At 50.9% G+C, this 19,415-nt stretch overlaps 2 non-coding genes across 2 annotated transcripts; both read left to right on the plus strand.

Annotated features, from left to right (window-relative positions):
- The first annotated feature begins 3,540 nt into the window (after positions 1–3,540).
- Positions 3,541–3,647, plus strand: LOC147683781 (U6 spliceosomal RNA). The gene has a single exon (XR_015301152.1). It is a non-coding gene; the product is annotated as a U6 spliceosomal RNA (small nuclear RNA).
- A 684-nt stretch (positions 3,648–4,331) lies between these two features.
- LOC147683782 (U6 spliceosomal RNA) lies at positions 4,332–4,438 on the plus strand. The gene has a single exon (XR_015302395.1). It is a non-coding gene; the product is annotated as a U6 spliceosomal RNA (small nuclear RNA).
- Positions 4,439–19,415: the final 14,977 nt, after the last annotated feature.

The following is a 19,415-nucleotide window of genomic DNA, read 5'->3' on the forward strand; positions in this document are numbered from 1 at the left end:
CAGTCCTTCTGCAATACCAAGAATAACTACACAAACACAGGGACGTAATCACAGAAGCTATTTTGGAGTATGCTAATTAGTACTAGCTTATGCGCTGCAAAATGCAATTCACAAACCTGTAGCCGGAGATCTACTGTCTTTCTCTGCTGGAATCTCCACACACATAAGCAAAATATTTAGTAGTAAACATTGGAGGTGCAAAAAGCTGTTTTGGAAAATGGGGAACATATAAAAGAAATTAAGTTAAATATCATTTTAAATTTAGGTTTATTTAAATTCATTTTAACTTTAACATTGAATATTATTAAAGTAAAATAAAAATGTAAATGTTCTAATATAGATAATGACATTCTAAAAAATATACTGCAAATAACAATGTTAGAAAAACGGGCAGGAAAAGGCAGGAATGCACCATATTTAACCCCTTGCATGCATCGGACGCCAGCCCCCCCCACCCCCCCACTCCCCGCCGTCCGACGTCACTGTGGGAGTGTGTGCAGGACGGCGGGGACCGTCCGATCCCCGCTCACTTATTACCTCCTCGTTAGTCTTCCTCGCCCCCTGAGTTACAAAGTGAGCTTTAGCTCCACAACAGAACCCTCCAAAGCAAAAAGAAACCACCTCCCACCCCCTCCCAACATGGCCGACCAGTCCCACCTGACCTCTATAAGAGGCGGGCCGGCCCAACCAATCAGCCTGTTTTTTTTGTTCTGCACGATTCTCTCCAGAGCACTGTTCAGGTAAGATGGGCCGGCGTGAGCTGGCCCTTGGGGTTTAGGGTGGAGGACCTGCTCTAGCGGTCTCGAGTGCCTTATGCCTAAAAATCCCCCCCCCTCTTCCTTCCCCCGGTCCTGTGGGGCCGGTTAGGTACTGCTATAGCATGCCAGTGGTTTACAGGGGGGGGGGGGCGGCGGGGGATATGGGGTGTTTGGGCATCCCTGTGTATCCCCAGGTCGTTACTAATGGGCCCTGGCCAATGAGTGGGCTTTGGGTCCGGCGCTGGGGGTTCTCCGGTGTGTACTGGGGCTCCGGTTGCTTTCTGGGCATGTGTCCCTGGGTGATTCCAGGTTTTCCCTTGCTGTACGACAGCCCCCTGAGTGTGAGGGATGCCGGGCATATGGGTCCCGAGTGGTTTGCTTGTGGACTTATGGAGTTATACGCCCGTGTACGGGTGGGGATTCATTCACATGCCTTGGCCCAAAGGGCGCCTCAGTGAACACTACGTGCTATGTGACCTAGCTTCCTGAGCTTCTCTGTGTATAAAAATGTACAGTCTCCTGCACTCCCTGGAGCGCCTGATAGACGCTGGGTCTCGTTAACACACGTATGCTGGCTTAGCCCTGCAAAGGGGGAGAGGCAGTCGATACAATGTCTGCGTGATTGGGATTCACTTTCACCATTCGGTGTGTGACGTATGTTTGCCTGCCTTGTTTTCAGTCATTTTCCGAGACACACGTGGCAGATGCGACGCATTCGCTCTGCCACGGGGCTGCATCCCCGTGTCAGCGGCGCGCTTCCTGACCTTGCGCTGCGCCTGGCCGGGGTAGTGAGCCTCGGCGTGGGTCTGAGACGCCAGACTCGAGAGGGCTTGAGCTTCTGTGAGGCTGAGCCTTCTGGTCTCCTCATACAGAATTGCGTATTACGTTGACTACTATGGAACTTCGGTTTTACGAAGCCTTGCAGCACCTACCTTGTCGGTCGGCGGGTCCTCGGGGCTCGGCTGGTCGGGTACGGGTGTTTGGTCTGCAGCCTCGGTTCAACGGCGCTGGTCGCTTCCGCCTCCTGACGGGGTTTTCATCCTGATTCCCGCGGCTGGTTGCAGCGCGGGGATTGGCTTCGGGTGTCTCCAGCCTCTTGGGGGCGGGGCGTCGCTCGGACAGGTACGGCCTCTGTATCGACCGGGGCTGCTGGTTCGACTGCTGGCGGCAGGCGCGGCGGCACGCGGAGCGGGGCTGACGCCCTGAGAAGGGTCCGAGGCGCTAGAACGCGCAGGTGAGGCTTTTGCCGTTGGTGGGCCTGCCCCCACGAAGGGTCCGTCCCTGCAGGGGCGGTGAGGTGTGTTTGCTGGCGGTTCCACCGGATCCGCAGTCTGCCGTCCTAGGGCGACTCTGCTGAGGCAAGGTGTTTTTTCCCGGCGCCTGGGGCTCGTTCGGGGGGTCAGTCGTCCGGGGGGCCCGTGTTTCCCCCGTGGACGGTACCTGTTGCGTTACACTACAGGTGGCCGTAATCTGCCTCTTTCTGTCCTGGCCTCTCTTCCGTCACCGGCGAGGGAGCCTCCCCTTCCGGAGAGGCTCGCTGCGGCTGCATTTTTTTTGATCCGTGGGCTTGTGCCTTCGGTGCGGACGGCCCTCACAGGCCGGGGTTCGAATCCGGCCTGGGCTGTAGTAACGGTCCCCCGCCACGGGCTTCTGTGCACGGATGGCGTGTTTTTGTCGCATGCACGGCCCCCACGAGGCTTGGGAAGCCTTGCCTCCGCCTGAGGGGCGTCTCTCTGGGGGTGCCTGAGGGTACCCCTGCGGCATTGGGCCGTTCCGCCCTGTAGGCGCCTGGTCTCGTTCGCTCTCAGTGTATGTGCTGGGTCGGGCCTGGTTGGTCCACGGATGGGCGGCCTGGGCATGCCGGGTGTAGGGGGCTTTGGGCATTCATTCCGGCGCCTTGAGACCCTTAGGGGGTGTTGTGCGCTTTTCTTGGGTCGCTTACGCGACAGACGTTTTAGCATGGCCCCTGTGCGGGTGGTCGCGCGCCAGGTTGTGGACAGCGGACCCTGAGGCGGAGGTCTTGCCCGGGATCCCCGCCTGGCCGGGTCTGGGGCTCAAATATTCCAACGACCTGTTTATCCTCGCCTCGGTGCCTCTTCCTGACTTGGAGTCCCACTCTGCGACTCGGGGCAATTGCTTGCTTATTCGCCAGGAGGGCCCCCACGTCGCTAAGGCTGCCTGTCCTCCACATTGTGGGTGCCCGAGAGTGGAGGCCCCTCAGGGAGTGCCTGGGGGGTTCCACAGCGACGGTGTCCGGTCTTGCAGTTTTCCGCGGGATCCTCCTCCTCGGAAAGTTAGTGGTGCTCGCTTCGGCTGCACATGTTATAAGAATGGACGTATGGCGTTCCTTCTGCATTCCCCGTACCTTGTCTCGCCTGTGGTTCTTTTCTGGGCCCATGGGTGGGGACTGGGCTCCTGCCCCGCCTGGTGGAGCTTCTTCGCCGGGTAGGGGGCCTGGGTGTTCCCTGGGTGTACGTTTGGTCCTTCTCGGCATCGTCGTTTGCGTGGGTGAGACGTCTTGTCAGCGGTGTCTCTCCCCCGTCGACTCCCTGCACGATGTGCGGTGGGCCCTTCGGCCCCCGTCTCGGGCTTGTCCTCCTGCGGGGGGCGTGTGCCTGGTCCCGGTTCTTCCCCCGGGCTCTTTCGGGGGGGTTTGGCCGGGGCGTGTGGGGGTCGTTGGGATCTCCTGCTGTCTCGCAGCTCCTCGTGCTTCGGGGGTTGCTGGCAGTCCTCCTGGCCGGCCGCCTTGGCTCCTGTGCTTCGTTGTCCCCTTGTATTGGCCGTGCTCGCATCGGCCACTCATGTACAGATGTTGGAACACTTCGGAGGAGATTGGCGTGGCCCCTGCGCAAGGTTGTCTCGCTTATTCGTGAGGCGTTCCGTAAAACGGGTCAGTCGCCCTGGGTGGGTCGGTGTCACCGGTCCTGTCCCTTCGGGCCACCCTTCCCCCGGGGTCCGGCTCTGTGGCGGCGGCTCGACTGTGTCGGAATTCCCTTCGTTGCCTTGTCTCGCCCTGACCCCGGTGGTGTTTTGGCGCCTGGTGCCTGGGCTCGGTCTGCCTCCGGTGGATAGGTTCTGGGAGGGGGACTCGGCCCTCCTGCCCGGGTTCTGCTCCTCCTTCTGGGTCCTTATTGCCCGGTCTTTCGCGTGGCCTTTCGGTCTGATGTCCGCGTTTCCCCCGTGCCCTCTGATTTCGCGGGTCCTTGGCTGGATTCGCTTGGGCAGGGCCGGGGTGCTCCTGGGTGCTCGACCCGGCTGCGCATGGACTTGTTTTGGGGTGATGTGCCTGGCACCCGCGCGTGGTTGCCACGCAGGTCCTGGGGCATTCCTGTTTTTGGCTCCCGGCGGGGTCCTCCGCCCCGGGTTCCCTCTCCTTTGGCCGAGCTGGCGATTCGAGCCACCTGGCCGTTCCCGGATCTTCCCGTACAGTGATTGGGTCCCCCGCTCTCGGCGCCGGTGTTGAGCCGGCTCTTGTCGGCTGGCCTGCCTCCTTGTGCAGGCCTGGTTCTGGAGCGGAGGAGGCTGCTTGCTCGGGGGTTGTGGCTTTGCTGCTGGGTTCCCGCGGTTGTTCCAGTGCTCGCTCCGGCGGCACGTATACATGATTTGGAATGATACAGTGAGGATTGCCGCGGCTCCGGCGCAAGGAGGTCCCGCAAAATCGTGGAGCGTTCCATGTTAGTGGAGCTGTGTGGCTCAGGGGTTGGAGGCGACTGTCCCGGTAGCTGAGATTGGTCCTGGACCTGGGTTCAGTTCCCCGCCTCGGTGGGTCTTGGGCTTCCATGCTTCCATGGTCTCGAGCATTCTCATGCCGGTGCCTGCTCGTCTCACGTGTTCACACTCTACAACTCTGGGCAGATGCTTGCTTAATCTCCACTTGGGCCCCGTGCGGCGGGATGCCTGACTCCCACCTTGTATCCTGCTGGGGTTATCTCACAGGGGAATACCAGGGCGGGTTCCCAAGGCGCGCACCTTGATGCCTTTGGGTGATGCGTGAGCTAGGCACATCGCAGTACACTTGCGTACTCCCTCTCTCGTTCTACGAGCTCTTCGGGGTCCGCCCTTTTGGGCCCCGGCCCTCGTTGGCTCTGCAGTTCCTCGCCTGTCAGGTGTCCCTGGTGGCGATGGTGTCTGCTGGGCGGATGGGCGTGCGGGGGTCGTCCCTCCGCTCCCCGCCCTTCTTGCGGTTTTTACCGGACGGGGTTGTTCCTCCGGCATGTCCCCCGTGTCCTTCCCGGGGTCCCTTCCCTGGGGCCTCGGACTCAGGTGGTATCTTTAACGCTTTTTTCCGGCCAACGTGGTCCCTCCCTTGTCCGGGCTGGTTGTTCGGCGTGCTGTTTTGGCTTCTCTTAGCCGCACGTTTTATTCCTTTCCCGGTGGGATGACCTGTGTTATGCCTTTTGGGCCCGGTTCGTTCGGGCCGCTAGCCCTCGTTCCTCCTTGGCTCGCGGGCTTACACAGGCTGGCATCCTTCCCTACGCTTCGCTGGGTTCGGTGGATCCGGCGGGGGCCCAGGGTCGGTCCGCGAGGTGTGGCTCTGTTCCCTGGGCCCCCTGAGTGGGTGTATCCTCTGTGGAGTTTTATCTGTCTTCGGCGTGGTCGTCCCCCGCCTGGTACGTGGGTCTCTAGCAGTCCCGGGGGGACTTCGCTGGGGCCGTTCTGAGTGCTGGAGCTGCGACTCCTGGTTGGCCTCCTTTTCCTGGAGGTCTTGAATTCAGGTTTCCTGTGGTCCCTGTTTTCTTTTCAGTTGTTTTACATCAACCTTGGGTTGGTTTCTCTGCATCACCGTGTGGTGTTGTTGTTATGGTGGTCAATGAAGCCTGGTTGGCTTGGGTATTGGCTCACTTTGTAACTCAGGGGGCGAGGAAGACTAACGAGGAGGTAATGCCCCGGTTACTTACCGGTAATCTTCATTACTCCGAGTATAGTCTTCCTCGCCACATGAGTTCCCTCCCCCCCTCCCTGTCTGGCTATCGGCTTCATTGTTTGCTTGGTAGATCAGGCTGATTGGTTGGGCCGGCCCGCCTCTTATAGAGGTCAGGTGGGACTGGTCGGCCATGTTGGGAGGGGGTGGGAGGTGGTTTCTTTTTGCTTTGGAGGGTTCTGTTGTGGAGCTAAAGCTCACTTTGTAACTCATGTGGCGAGGAAGACTATACTCGGAGTAATGAAGATTACCGGTAAGTAACCGGGGCATTAATTCCACAGCACCGCAATGCTAAGGGAATAAGGGGTTAAGGTAATACAGCACATTCCTGCCTTTTCCACTACACTGGTGCCCTTTTGGCTGCCTCGTGCATCATGGTGCGAGGGTGCCTGCATCGTAAGGTGGACTGTTTTGTGCAGGAATAACAATCCCAAAGCTGTTTCCTCTTTCTATGTGTGAAACAAGGAGGAATAAACATGTTTCTCCTCATTACGCCTCCCCTGAGAAGGCATAGGTTTTTAGCGCATCCCCAGAGAGACAAAAACTGCCTCATAAGTAGGCACCCTGATTCATATGATACATGCTTGGCGTAAGTGGCCACTGTTTTCAAAAACTGTTTGCTGAACAAAGTCTCACCATCTACTGCTTCAACCTCCTTGAAAGGGTATATCCTGTCGCCTTGATACTTTAGAAAACAAGAGGTAAAATAGAAATGTGCGCCAGGCTGAAGCAAAAGATAAAAAAAATGAATGACAAACTCATACTTTATGTAATCTTGCACATATTAAGAGAACGTAGTACAAAGAATTATTTCATAATGTTTCCATTTCTTAACTAGCCTTTTGGTAAAACTCGAGGTCTCCAAGGTGCATCAGTTTTAGCATCTCTCGCTTTCTTTTTGTGACGTCAGTTATCCATAATGGACCTCTACAGATATAAAGGAGCACATCTGTACCTATCAAAAATAGTTCACTTTATTCGATTAGCAAATACTCACCTCTGTGTATTTCGAAATGAGCGACAAAGGTGGCATGGTGAGAAGAAATACTACTGTGGTTCAGATGGCCATCCTACAACTACACGCCACCACACGTAATCACAGTACACAAAAGCACACCAAAGTAATCTTAAAAATACATTTCACATTTTTTTTTAATTCTTGTGCCATTTTTACTTACAAGATATTTGTAGCATCATTAAACCCAGATATGGAACATTAAAGGCCAGTTTCGCTATGGGTTTGGCTGGGTGTGTGATAAAGTGCCACAAAATTGGGCACAGTGAAACACATCATCTTTCTGGTGCTAAGGAGTTTAAGTCCTGAAAGTTTACCCTTGAGCTGCTCCAAAACCACTTAACACTGTGAAAAACAGATCAGCTGGTAATGTATGCAAAAGGGGTATGTACGGGGGGAACAGCGTAACAACTCCTAAGGTTTGACAAAAAGCCACATCAGCTAAAATATTTTTCCTGATTTTGCATGTGAAACCCAGTGCAAGCAAGGGGCCTGAGGTAAAGTGCATCATATCTCTTACGTTAACATGTTATTTATTAAAAGCAGGCCAATTAGTAAGGGTGAAGGGTGAAGAGCCCTGCCTCCCATCTTTTACAATGCGGTGAACGGATGCACGTTGAGTCCAGGAATTTATCAATCCCGAAGCTCTGTGTGACTCAAAGACTGCGCCTTTTTCTTAAAAGTCATTTGGGACCTTGGAAATAATTTTGGCCCATATAATTCTACGAAATGATTTAAAGATTCACACATCTAAATGGAGAATTCTTATGCTGAAAGCGGTCATCTACCCGTTCTCTGCCTAAGGAGCCCACAGGCCCATCATCAACATCTCGTCCACACAGTGACTGGTGGATCATGGTGCCCCATACCCAGTCCTGAAGAAGACCCCTTTGTTAGGATTGAAGTCACCTACGTGATTTTGGGGTCGAAACGCCGACTTTGCCACAATTTGACGCCAGTTGGGTCAACAGTGCTTTTTCACTGTGCCTATGTAATATAGATAATGGCTGTTAATCTGCTGTCATTTAATGGTCGGGCTAGACAAGCCCTTGCTTCATTGTAACTAGCATTTTTATGTATATATTGTCACTACCTCTCCTCTCACTCCCACCCCTCACTTGACGCACCAAACTTTCTTCCCCTTCCTGCCCCTTTTGGGGCACATCTGTTTTGCACAATGTCCAGATGGTTTGCTGGCTTGACAACGTCTTTGGATGTTCAATATGAATAATTAATATTGAGCATAATTTTAAATTACAAGTAATCTAATGTTTGCCATTATTTAACTGTTCGTGTTCTTAGAAGGTATCCTACTGGGACCGCTTTCTCTTTATTGTACCCCACCTTTTGCACAGCATGATATGTGTCCGTCAGGCTGAGCAACGGTCAGCCTTACAGACACTCTTCAGTTCAGGTCAGGCAGCCAGGTGCTAAGATTTTCCAGGCTGAAGATTTCCCAGCCCTGAGGGTGGGCCGTCATTAGCCCAGCAAAGTCTTTTGAGAGCCTCCCGTCATGTTGAGGTGGAGTGTCATCAGTAGCCTCAGGCCTGGGTGGTTCAGTTCTAAGCCCTGAAGTGCCCAGGTCCGAGTGTCCATCATGACGCTTCGTCACAGAGTGGGGTGGGGTCAGCAACTCTCCCTGACCCTATCCCACTCTATGAGGAGCTAGGGAAGGTCCACCTCTCATTGGCTGACCCATGAGAAGGTCAGCCAAAGAGACGCAGGACTGGGTTATCATGATGTCCCTTCCCTCTCTGAAGCATGCACATCCTTCCTGTGCCTTATGTTTCCTTTCCCGCCACCTGCTGGACCTGCCGCCACCTGGTACTTGTTTTAAAATGTTTTGAGTGCCTGCATGCATCAATGTGTGAATGTATGTGTATGCACTCGTGTGTTCTGTGAACCGGTGTGTGTTGGTGTATTTGCTTGTGAAGGGTAGGTGTATGTTGGAACACTTGTGAATGGATGGGTGTCAGTGAGTTTGCATGGCTGAGTGTGAGGATGTGTTTTTAGCCCACCCAACCACTACCTTACATTATGGGCCGACACTGTTTATATGAATTCACACATCTTATGCAGACGACCCTTGTGTACTTGACTTCACATAGAATTTGTTCTGGAGGATGTACCTTGAGTACAAGCCATAATCTAGACATGCTAGCTAATTTGTACCCTGTTGTATGGTTGACTGTCGCACACAACATCCTTTTGTTAGCATGAGCACAGGTAATGACATCATCAGAGGGTGACGCTTTGTAAACTGGCACTGCTTAGTTTTATTATTGCTCGCACAATGCAGACCTGCAATTGTTTCACACAACACTCTGCTGTGCAAAAGTTTGTACATCTGCTCCTAAAGCCTTTCCTTTCGAACAGGGTGTTTGAGGTTAAGCCATAATCGGCTTTACCATTAAGGCTCAACTCACGAACTAAGAGCCACACTTTATCAAATGCTTCAAAAAAGCTGTCAGTAGTAGGGCATTAGACCAGCTGGGAAAAAGGAAACAGGTCAATCAATACTTGTAGACATATGGATGAGTGTGCAGGCTGTGCCCTCTGTTGCTTAGATTAATGAGAAAAAAGCAGAATCAATTAAACATGACATGTAGAGAGTAGCAAGCCACACAGAAACTGAACAACGTCAACTAAAATAAATCGATTCTGTTTTTGTTTCTGGTTTTAGTTTTCGAGATCGTTTTCATACATTGATTGAGCTACCAATTCTGACATCTAGTGAAATCAAACCTGGAGGCCTCCACTCCGTCAGAATCACTGAACTTTAATCAAAGTTCTTTCCTTTCTGGGACTGTCCACTGGGAACGTGTTTTTGCTTCTCTTTAGTCCGGTATAAGTTGCACTGTCAATGTACGTGTCACCAGTGCTTGAAATGGAAAAATAGAAGTGTAGGTACTCTGTGCCAGAATACCTGCTTGTTTTTGAGAACTGCCGGAACTCTCCAATGAAAAGTTTTGCATATCTCTTCAGAAGTGCGGGCACTGGACAGTACCGGCTCATTTAAAGCACTGTGTATCACCTAACATCATCGTTTTTGACTGTTAAGCGAATATTTTAAGTAGTAACGCGTTAGTGTAATTTGAGCTCTAACTAAGATATATTAGCCTCTGTGTATGTTGGTTAAAGGTAGGTAGCTTCCCTTAGATCCAGGAATGAGGTTACTATGGCCCTTATTTACAGAAGTTTTGCACTCGCACAAAGTACATAGCAATAAAAAAAAACCACCATTTTAGTTTATTAACCATTTTAAAGGTCTACATCGCATAATCACACGACCTTCAGTAAATGATGGAGTATGTATATTTAGTTTACAACAACAAATGGAGGAGTACCCCCTATTGGAATCACAGAGAGAGCTCTGTTAACAGAGCTTATAGCTCTGAGAAACACAGCATGCCCCAACTTTACGTAGGAAAAGGCATGTCCTTTTAGAAGACCTCTCACTCACCAACCTAGTTGGTGACATGCTTCATCATCGGGGTCCCACCTCGAAGGCCGAGTGCCAACAGGGTGTGCTGCGACACCTGACTACAGTGGAGCGGTGTAGTATTGTGGGATGCAGTCTAGTGGTTGCGGGGTGGAGTCAGAGGGAGGAGCAGGAACAGGAGGAGCCGGGGATAGGAACCAAGGGACAGTTAGAGTAGGGACAGGGACCTGTGAAGAAGCAGAATAAAGAGTTTAAGCATACCCCCGTCGTGTCCGTGTGTTACTGTGTTGGGACACGACAGCTGGCGACGAGGATGGGATGTGCTTGAACCCCACAGACCCTCAAGAGAGAGCCCTGTCCCCAGCGTGCCTCGAGGAGCAGGCGACGCTGACCAGAAGGACGAAATTGCGACCTGCCACGTGAAGCCAGTAGCAGGTGACCCTGTCCCCCCCCCCCCCAGCAGTTGGGAGGGACTCAAGAGGGAGCCGAGGCACCAAGCGTCGCAACGCCGAGGCAGAAGTGACCCCTTCGCGCTAAAACGCGACTTGCGCAAGAGAGCGCGGTGTCCAGCCAGCGCTGCAGGAGCAGAAGCCAGGAGGCTACCCTGACTCTGCCAGACCCCAGGAGAAAAGAGAAAGTGCCCTCGCGTGGAGAACGGCGCCCCACGGAGACCGCCTGCCAAGCGGTGCTGACCGAGCGCTGTTCGCGCCAAAAGAAGTTGCAAGTGCCCGAGTGAGGTGAGGGCTGAAACGAGCCAAGCGAGGGACCGTGAGCCCAACCCCGACCTTGCCGTGCTGCCCGAGTGTGTGGAGCCCTGCTGAGTAAGGCGTGGACATCGCCTGGAAACGAGCGCTGCTGAGCGCTAAACAAATGCACCTGTGAAAGGCGCGGTCGAGCGCTAGCATCGGGAGCCCCGTGTGCAGAGGTGGGAGCGTCCCGCCTAAAGTGCCCAGAAGTGCCCACCGGGAGCCCACCCCGGCGGCAGAAGTCAAGACAAGTGACCCTACCTGAAGCATTGACTCCAGCGGTGGATCCTGGCTGCAACCGGCAAGTGGTGAGTGGAAGCGCTAAGAAAATACTGTGATTCCGGTGAAAAAACGAAGAAAAACGGCCGAAATCCCGTCGAAAACGAGATTCCCGCGCGGCCATTTTGGAGTCAGGCAGCAGTGTCCAATTCCCTGCGAGGGATCATCGGCGGCCATTTTGAGGTCAGGCAGAAGACCTGAAATTGCAAATAAACATTGGCGAGTGCCACAGGGCCCGAAAACAAGCACTGGTAAGTGCAAAACAAACATTGGTAAAGACAAAGGAAAAACAAACATTGGCAAAGGGAAGTCAACAAGCATTGGTGCATACAAAACAAATATTGGCTAAGAATAAACAAGCATTGGTAAAGGACAAACAAACAAACATTGGCAAAGACCAAACAATCATTGGCAAGGGCAAGAGATGTACAAACAAGCATTGGCAATTGCATACAAACAAACATTGGCGGAAGTGAATCAACAAGCATTTGTACATGCAAATAAACAAACATACAAACAAGCATTGGCAATTGCACACAAACAAACATTGGCGGAAGTGACTCAACAAGCATTGGGACATGCAAGGACAAGTATTGGCCAAGAGTAAACAAGCACTGGTACATGCAAATAAACAAGCAGTGACACATGCAACTAGACAAACATCGATACGTGCAAATCAACAAGCACTGGTACGCGCAAAGGAACAAGCACTGATTCATGCAAAGAGACACAAGCATTGATACACGCAGATCAACAAGCATTGGACAAATTGCAGCAAAGAAAGAAAACAAGTATTGCCGAAAACCAAACAAGCACTGGCGAAAATAACAGAATCAAGCATTAGCAAAGACCAAGCGAGCACTGGCGAAGGCCAAACAAGCATTGCTAACGTCCCAGCACATGACCAGACCGCAGGTTTCGACTGAATACAGATCAACTATGAAGACGAGAAGACAAAGGAACCGCCCGTGCTCTGCGAACATGATCCATCAAAATCCTCCTCTTATGGCGGGGGAAGAAATCGCACAACAGTCCAATCCCTGCTTTGAAGCACCACCCTCAGGGATGCAGACGGACACCTGGAGTCTGTGTCTCAAACGGAACCAATGGTTGGCCACATTGAGTGATTTCCTGGATGCCAATGGAGAACAAAGAGAGAGAAAATGCCTAATGCTGCTACTCCATTTGGTGGGTCCAGAGGGCCGATGCCCAATCGAAACATTTTCCGACGAAGACACAGACATCTATAAAAGACTCCAAGAGAAGCTATGTGCCCGTCTCTCCGCACAAACGGAAGTGGATCGAGAGCGCATCGCTTTCAACACAGCTCGGCAGGAACCCGGTGAACCACTGCCAACCTTCATCACTCGGTTAAAATACCTGGTACAAGGCTGCCACTTCAACACCTTTACGAATGAGGACGCAGTCCAACTCCGGATAATTGAAGGCTGCGCAAACCCTGACACGAAACTCAAGATCTTGCGAGGAAAGTGGTCACTGGAAGAAATCATCAGGAAGGCTGAAGTTGGACTGCACGTCAAGGTAAGAGACAAATCAAAGGCCCCGAATCTGAAAGCAAATTATCAAGACGCCCGGACAGATAACCCTCAGAACACAAACAGAACTGAAAGGAGAGAGAGGGAAGACAGACCAGCAAAAAGACAACGGGAAAGACACAGTGACAAAGAAAATAACATGGATTACTCAGAGTCAGATTTCTCAGCATCCGACTACTCAAGGTCAACCAAGGACTGCTCGGAGTCAGATGACCCAGAGTCAACCATCCAAAAGACAATTCCAAAAAGTTATTCACCCCCCAGGAGTTCCTCAAAGAGTCATTCAAAAGAGGAAGAAAGAGCATCAAGTGGGACAGATCACACTCCTGGTCAAGAAGGCATCCCACACAGCAAGTGGGAGAGAAAGACTAACCAGAGAAGAAGGGGTCGCACTGGTCAACACCGAAATTCGGCGCAGGGACACCAGTCGACAAGCAGTGAAGACGAGTCCAAGGAAACATCTGGCCGGAGAACACATAAACCCCAAGTCAGAGGTGTTGGAACATCAAGCAATTGGGAAGGAGAATCAGATAACACAAGACGGACTGGTCCCTCACAACAACAACAACCAGCAAGAAAAGATCCATGCCTTCATGGGCCCCAAAGCATCCATGGGCCCTGCGAAAACGACGAAACAGAGCGTAGATGGGTAACATCAGACGAGAGGGATGAAGAGGCGAAAGCTTGGGATCAAGCACAAGGAACAAGCACGGAATCTTCAAACAATCTCCCAAATGAGACAGCGTTGAAGATATTCCAACAAAGACACATGGAGAAGCTTTTCAAACACAATTCCGAAGGGGAAAGCAGCTCGTCACGAACTACCCGGTTCCGAAGACCACCTAGTAGGACATTCCCAAATGAACACTCACAGAGGGAACTGACGGAGCACCCCTCTGATTCGGAAAGCACGTCGGTCCGATCTTTTGAGTCGGCAGAGTCATGGTCCCGACAACGACCACGTGCAACATTCTTAAAGAAACATTCTCAGAGGGAAGCGAGGGAGAACTCCTCTGATTCAGACAACATGTCGGTCCGATCTTTTGAATCGGCAGAGTCATGGTCCCGACAACCACCACGTGCAACATTCTTAAAGAAACATTCTCAGAGGGAAGTGAGGGAGAACTCCTCTGATTCGGACAGCATTTCGGTCCGATCCTTTGAGTCGACAGAGTCGTGGTCCCGAAACCGGCCATGGCGCCAAGCACCTGAACACATCAGCAAACCAAGGGACACTCTTCACGTCGAGAGCGACGTGTCCCACACCAATGTCAATGCACACTCGATCACTCCACCAGACAACCCGTCGCATCGAGCACATGTGCATCGTGACACTAATACCACACCGTCACCCCGGGTAGGGGCAGCAAGGTTGACTCGAAGGCCCTGGTCCTGGTCCTATAAAACGGAATCCGGCATCGTGGCCAAAAGTACCCAAATAAAAACGGACCAACCAGTCAATCCGCAAAGGAAGCCAGACGTGTCAGGAGAACTAAGTCATCATCGGAGGAGAACAAGACACACTAACATTCAGCCGACCCCAGAGTCTGCCTGTTCCAGGCGCGAGCAGGTGTGGGAGACACAACCCGAGACAGCAAATCAATCTCCAAGTCATACCAAGCTGACCTCCACCGTTCATACCTCACCGGCCGGCACCCCAGACTCGAAACAGGAAGACAGTGTTGTTCTTGACCTGACGAAGCAAAAGGCAGTAAAGATAAAGGCGGTGAATGAATTACTGGACCAAGCCAAGACAGTCTCCTCAGACAACACCATACCGTCTGGCATACATGACCCTGAACTGGAGGACAGTGTTGCCTTCAACCGGACAAGACAAACGGAAGCAAAAGCGGATGAAGGTGCTCGGAAGAGGACCGGAACACTATCCACCCATGAAAGAGATCGAGCACCTAAACCAACAGTAGTTACACCACGGGAAAGAGACATGCTGACTGCGGAATGTGAGAGCAGACAGTTCACACGCAACGTGATCCAGAATGCCCTGATCAAGACAACAGAAAGATCGACCAAAGTCAAGCCCACCGCGGATTCAACACTACTGAGGCTCGAAGAGTAGGCTGTCCGCCAACCTGTGTGGCGGATTGAAGAACTGCGAACACTAAGGACATTAAGTTCATTTTGTTAAGAAAGGGGGAGATGTAGTATTGTGGGATGCAGTCTAGTGGTTGCGGGGTGGAGTCAGAGGGAGGAGCAGGAACAGGAGGAGCCGGGGATAGGAACCAAGGGACAGTTAGAGTAGGGACAGGGACCTGTGAAGAAGCAGAATAAAGAGTTTAAGCATACCCCCGTCGAGTCCGTGTGTTACTGTGTTGGGACACGACAAGCGGGTTACTTTTTTCTTTTATATATGCAATAATTATAAGGTGATGTGTGAGTAAAAAAGTAGTACCCCCTTGGAAGGAGAATACAGAGAAGGATTTCTTCTGTATCTAGAGCTTAAGGCTCAGGTTAGCACTAAGTGCCCCAACCCTTTACCGGACAGTGTTTGTCCTTGAAGAAGACCCCTCACTCACCAACCTGGTTGGTGACATGCTTCATCATCGGGGTCCCACCCCATAGGCCGAGTGCCCATAGGGTGTGCTGCGACACCTGATTACAGTGGAGCGGGGTTCTTGTTTTTTTATATGTGCAGAAAAGTTACAGTGATACGTGTATTAAAAAGGGCCAAGACTACTCACTCCAAGACTTTATTCTTGAGTGCTTGAACCCTGCTAAAAACAATGTGGCACCTGTGCCTATTTAGGAAGGCTTTGGTGTCTCGAGAAGTGTGATAAATTAAAAATAGCATAGTGTGCTATGTGATTTAGTTAAAAATAGGTCTACATGTTTCAACCATATGGAAAAATTATTTGGTTTTCGTCAGGACCGTGAGTTTTGAGCGGGGTGGTCCGCACACGCTAAGGCGCGTCCAGCCCTCGTTCAAATGAAGACCACAAATTGTGGTCTGGTGTAAAAATGTGTCTTTTCCTGGTTCAGGAGAAAACCTGTAAGAAAAAACGTATAGGGTTGGGTTTACGTACTGGGGAAGACAAAAACAAGGGTACACACTTAACAAATAATGTGCTTGGTGGGTTCACCAAAAAAAGGTGGCAGGAGAACACCTTATGTATCAGGTCGTACCCGTGGTCTGTCTGTAGTGATAGACAGCAGTGCTCAGGCGGTAATTACCGGAGCGTGGATGTGCTTAAATAAAGAAACAACCCAGCATCTTGTTAATATGCTGTTTTGCTGGGAAAAGTGAGAGGGAGGAGGAGGTGTGGGAGAGCGATCGCCACTAAAACGCGGCGTCAAGCACGCCCAGGCATTACTGGAAGTGATCGGCAACTAAGGGATTGTGCCGCAGTTAAGCGGGTTACTTTGTTGTTAAAATAAAGGAAAAGTGAAATTTTGCTCTGCTTACACTTGAAGCTGTAACTATCGCTTCATGGGCATCGAGTTATCCAAGACGGCAAGTATCCTTCACCTACAGAGTATGAAAAATGGAGGGCGAACATATAGTTAATATCCTGCCTCTTTTCGATGCATCTATTGTAGGGACGGCGTATTTTGCCGCATGATATGCATCATGCATCTATCTCAAAAAAGCACTTACTTGCGGCTTCTGCTCATCTTGAGTACAAACCTACTTGGTTGCTACTCGCGAATGCCCCGTGGAGTGTTCCGATGGATCAGCGACGCCGAGAAGTAAGCGCTGCGTTACTTCCTGAATGGGCGTGGCGCTGGTCTGGGGCTCTAGGCGGGCCAATCAGAACGGGACACAGGGGCGGTGCCCGCTGGAGTTCTGATCACGCGAAATCTGCTGTAGCGGTTGCTACAGCAACCGCGGTGGTGAATAGACGAGGCTCTTAAAGGAACCGCATCCAAATGAAAAGACGGGGCCCTTGAAGGAACCGGGTCTAGTCATTCCTTAAGTTAAAGAAAAGGAAAACCTTTTGAACCAAAAATGGGGGGAGGGAACAGAGCTGTTGCAAATGGACATGGGGTCAGCCCAATTGCTGATCGTGGACAAATTAAGAGTCCAGGTTTTCACATGGACGTCAAAATAGAGTGACCACTGTTGGACCTTCTTTCACAGAACAGGGTTCAGTAAGGGAATTGTATTTCGTCAGGATTGTGCCCTACCGACAAGTAATGTTCGGTAAGTTTAGTATTGGCCTTTTTTACACCTAATAGTGCTCCTATGCTCTCCAATACGTGTTTTTATCTTTCTGCTGGTCATCCCCACATAGTGTAGGTTGCAGGGGCATGTCAACATGTACACGACGTTCTCGCTGTTGCAGTTAGTATGCCCTCTGATCGACCAGCGCCACGCCCATTCAGGAAGTAACGCAGCGCTTACTTCTCGGCGTCGCTGATCCATCGGAACACTCCACGGGGCATTCGCGAGTAGCAACCAAGTAGGTTTGTACTCAAGATGAGCAGAAGCCGCAAGTAAGTGCTTTTTTGAGACAGATGCACGATGCATATCATGCGGCAAAATACGCCGTCCCTGCAATACATGCATCGTAAAAGAGGCAGGATATTAACTATATGTTCGCCCTCCATTTTTCATACTCTGTAGGTGACGGATACTTGCCGTCTTGGATAACTCGATGCCCATGAAGCGATAGTTACCGCTTCAAGTGTAAGCAGAGCAAAATTTCACTTTTTCTTTATTTTAACAACAAAGTAACCCGCTTAACTGCGGCACAATCCCTTAGTTGCCGATCACTTCCAGTAATGCCTGGGCGTGCTTGACGCCGCGTTTTAGTGGCGATCGCTCTCCCACACCTCCTCCTCCCTCTCACTTTTCCCAGCAAAACAGCATATTAACAAGATGCTGGGTTGTTTCTTTATTTAAGCACATCCACGCTCCGGTAATTACCGCCTGAGCACTGCTGTCTATCACTACAGACAGACCACGGGTACGACCTGATACATAAGGTGTTCTCCTGCCACCTTATTTTTAGTGAACCCACCAAGCACATTATTTGTTAAGTGTATACCCTTGTTTTTGTCTTCCCCAGTACGTAAACCCAACCCTATACGTTTTTTCTTACAGGTTTTCTCCTGAACCAGGAAAAGACACATTTTTACACCAGACCACAATTTGTGGTCTTCATTTGAACGAGAGCTGGACGCGCCTTAGCGTGTGCGGACCACCCCGCTCAAAACTCACGGTCCTGACGAAAACCAAATAATTTTTCCATATGGTTGAAACATGTAGACCTATTTTTAACTAAATCACATAGCACACTACGCTATATTTAATTTATCACACTTCTCGAGACACCAAAGCCTTCCTAAATAGGCACAGGTGCCACATTGTTTTTAGCAGGGTTCAAGCACTCAAGAATAAAGTCTTGGAGTGAGTAGTCCTGGCCCTTTTTAATACACGTATCACTGTAACTTTTCTGCACATATAAAAAAAACGAGAAACCCGCTCCACTGTAATCAGGTGTCGCAGCACACCCTATGGGCACTCGGCCTATGGGGTGGGACCCCGATGATGAAGCATGTCACCAACCAGGTTGGTGAGTGAGGGGTCTTCTTCAAGGACAAACACTGTCCGGTAAAGGGTTGGGGCACTTAGTGCTAACCTGAGCCTTAAGCTCTAGATACAGAAGAAATCCTTCTCTGTATTCTCCTTCCAAGGGGGTACTCCTCCATTGTTGTTAAATCTATCTACGGGGACCAGGAGTTCCCACCACACATAGCCTGTGCAATTTCCCTTACTCTCTCCTTTGTTATATACACATTAGGAAGCGCACAGCTGCGAGAGCGACACATAATTAGAACTAAACCTTCACAACCGTGGCCGAAAATCAAGGTCTTTCCTACACCTCGAAAGAGGTTGAGGAGGTGATGAGTGATCTCTCTATCTTTGTGGATCCCAGCATTGCTCAAAGCATTTCTGCGACAAAAGATTGGGAAAACCTAACAGAGCTGAAAAGGAACAGAATTAGGACGATCCTACATGGGACCATCCTTAAACAATATCTGGGCAAGAACATGGCGCCGAAAGAGCTACTAGTCTCCAATGCTCCCCGCATCTTCTTAGAAGATGAAGTCTTCCGAAAAGATTGGGCTGCCATAGCGTGGCATTGTACTCACGACTGGATAGTCTTAATTTTAAAAACAGCCTTAAGACTATACGAAAAAATCCAAGTGGAAATTCAAGTGGCGGAAGGTAATATGAAAACCACAATCACGGGCTTTAAGAAAAAGCTAGATGAGCTCAACAAGGAAATGACAGATTACAAAGACAATCTGACACAACAAAAAGTGCAAAAATTTCAGAAAGATTTAAAAAGGTTCTCGATGGTGAAGGCATACCCTTACTCGGATCCGGAATATGTACCACCATCTAAAGGTGATGACAACTCTGATGCTTCGAGCAATGCATCAAGCAATACCTCCAATTCCAGTGGTAACTCTAGCAGCGGAAGCACAAAACAAAGAGGCAGAGGACGAGGTAGAGGGAAGGGCAACTGGCCAACCTATAACCCAATGCCCATGCCACCTTTCCAGGATGTATACAATCATCCACCTAACTTTCCCATGTATGGGTGGCAACCACCCTTTCAACAACCTTTTTTTCCCCAGAATCCCTACAGGCCCCCTTTTTTAAACCGGGGCAGGAGAGGACGGGGAAGGAGAAAAAACGCCAACCAAGGCCACTGGGCACCAGAAGATCC

The sequence above is a fragment of the Lissotriton vulgaris genome, chromosome 11 (genome assembly GCF_964263255.1).
Source record: "Lissotriton vulgaris chromosome 11, aLisVul1.2, whole genome shotgun sequence".
NCBI classification, from domain to species: domain Eukaryota; kingdom Metazoa; phylum Chordata; class Amphibia; order Caudata; family Salamandridae; genus Lissotriton; species Lissotriton vulgaris.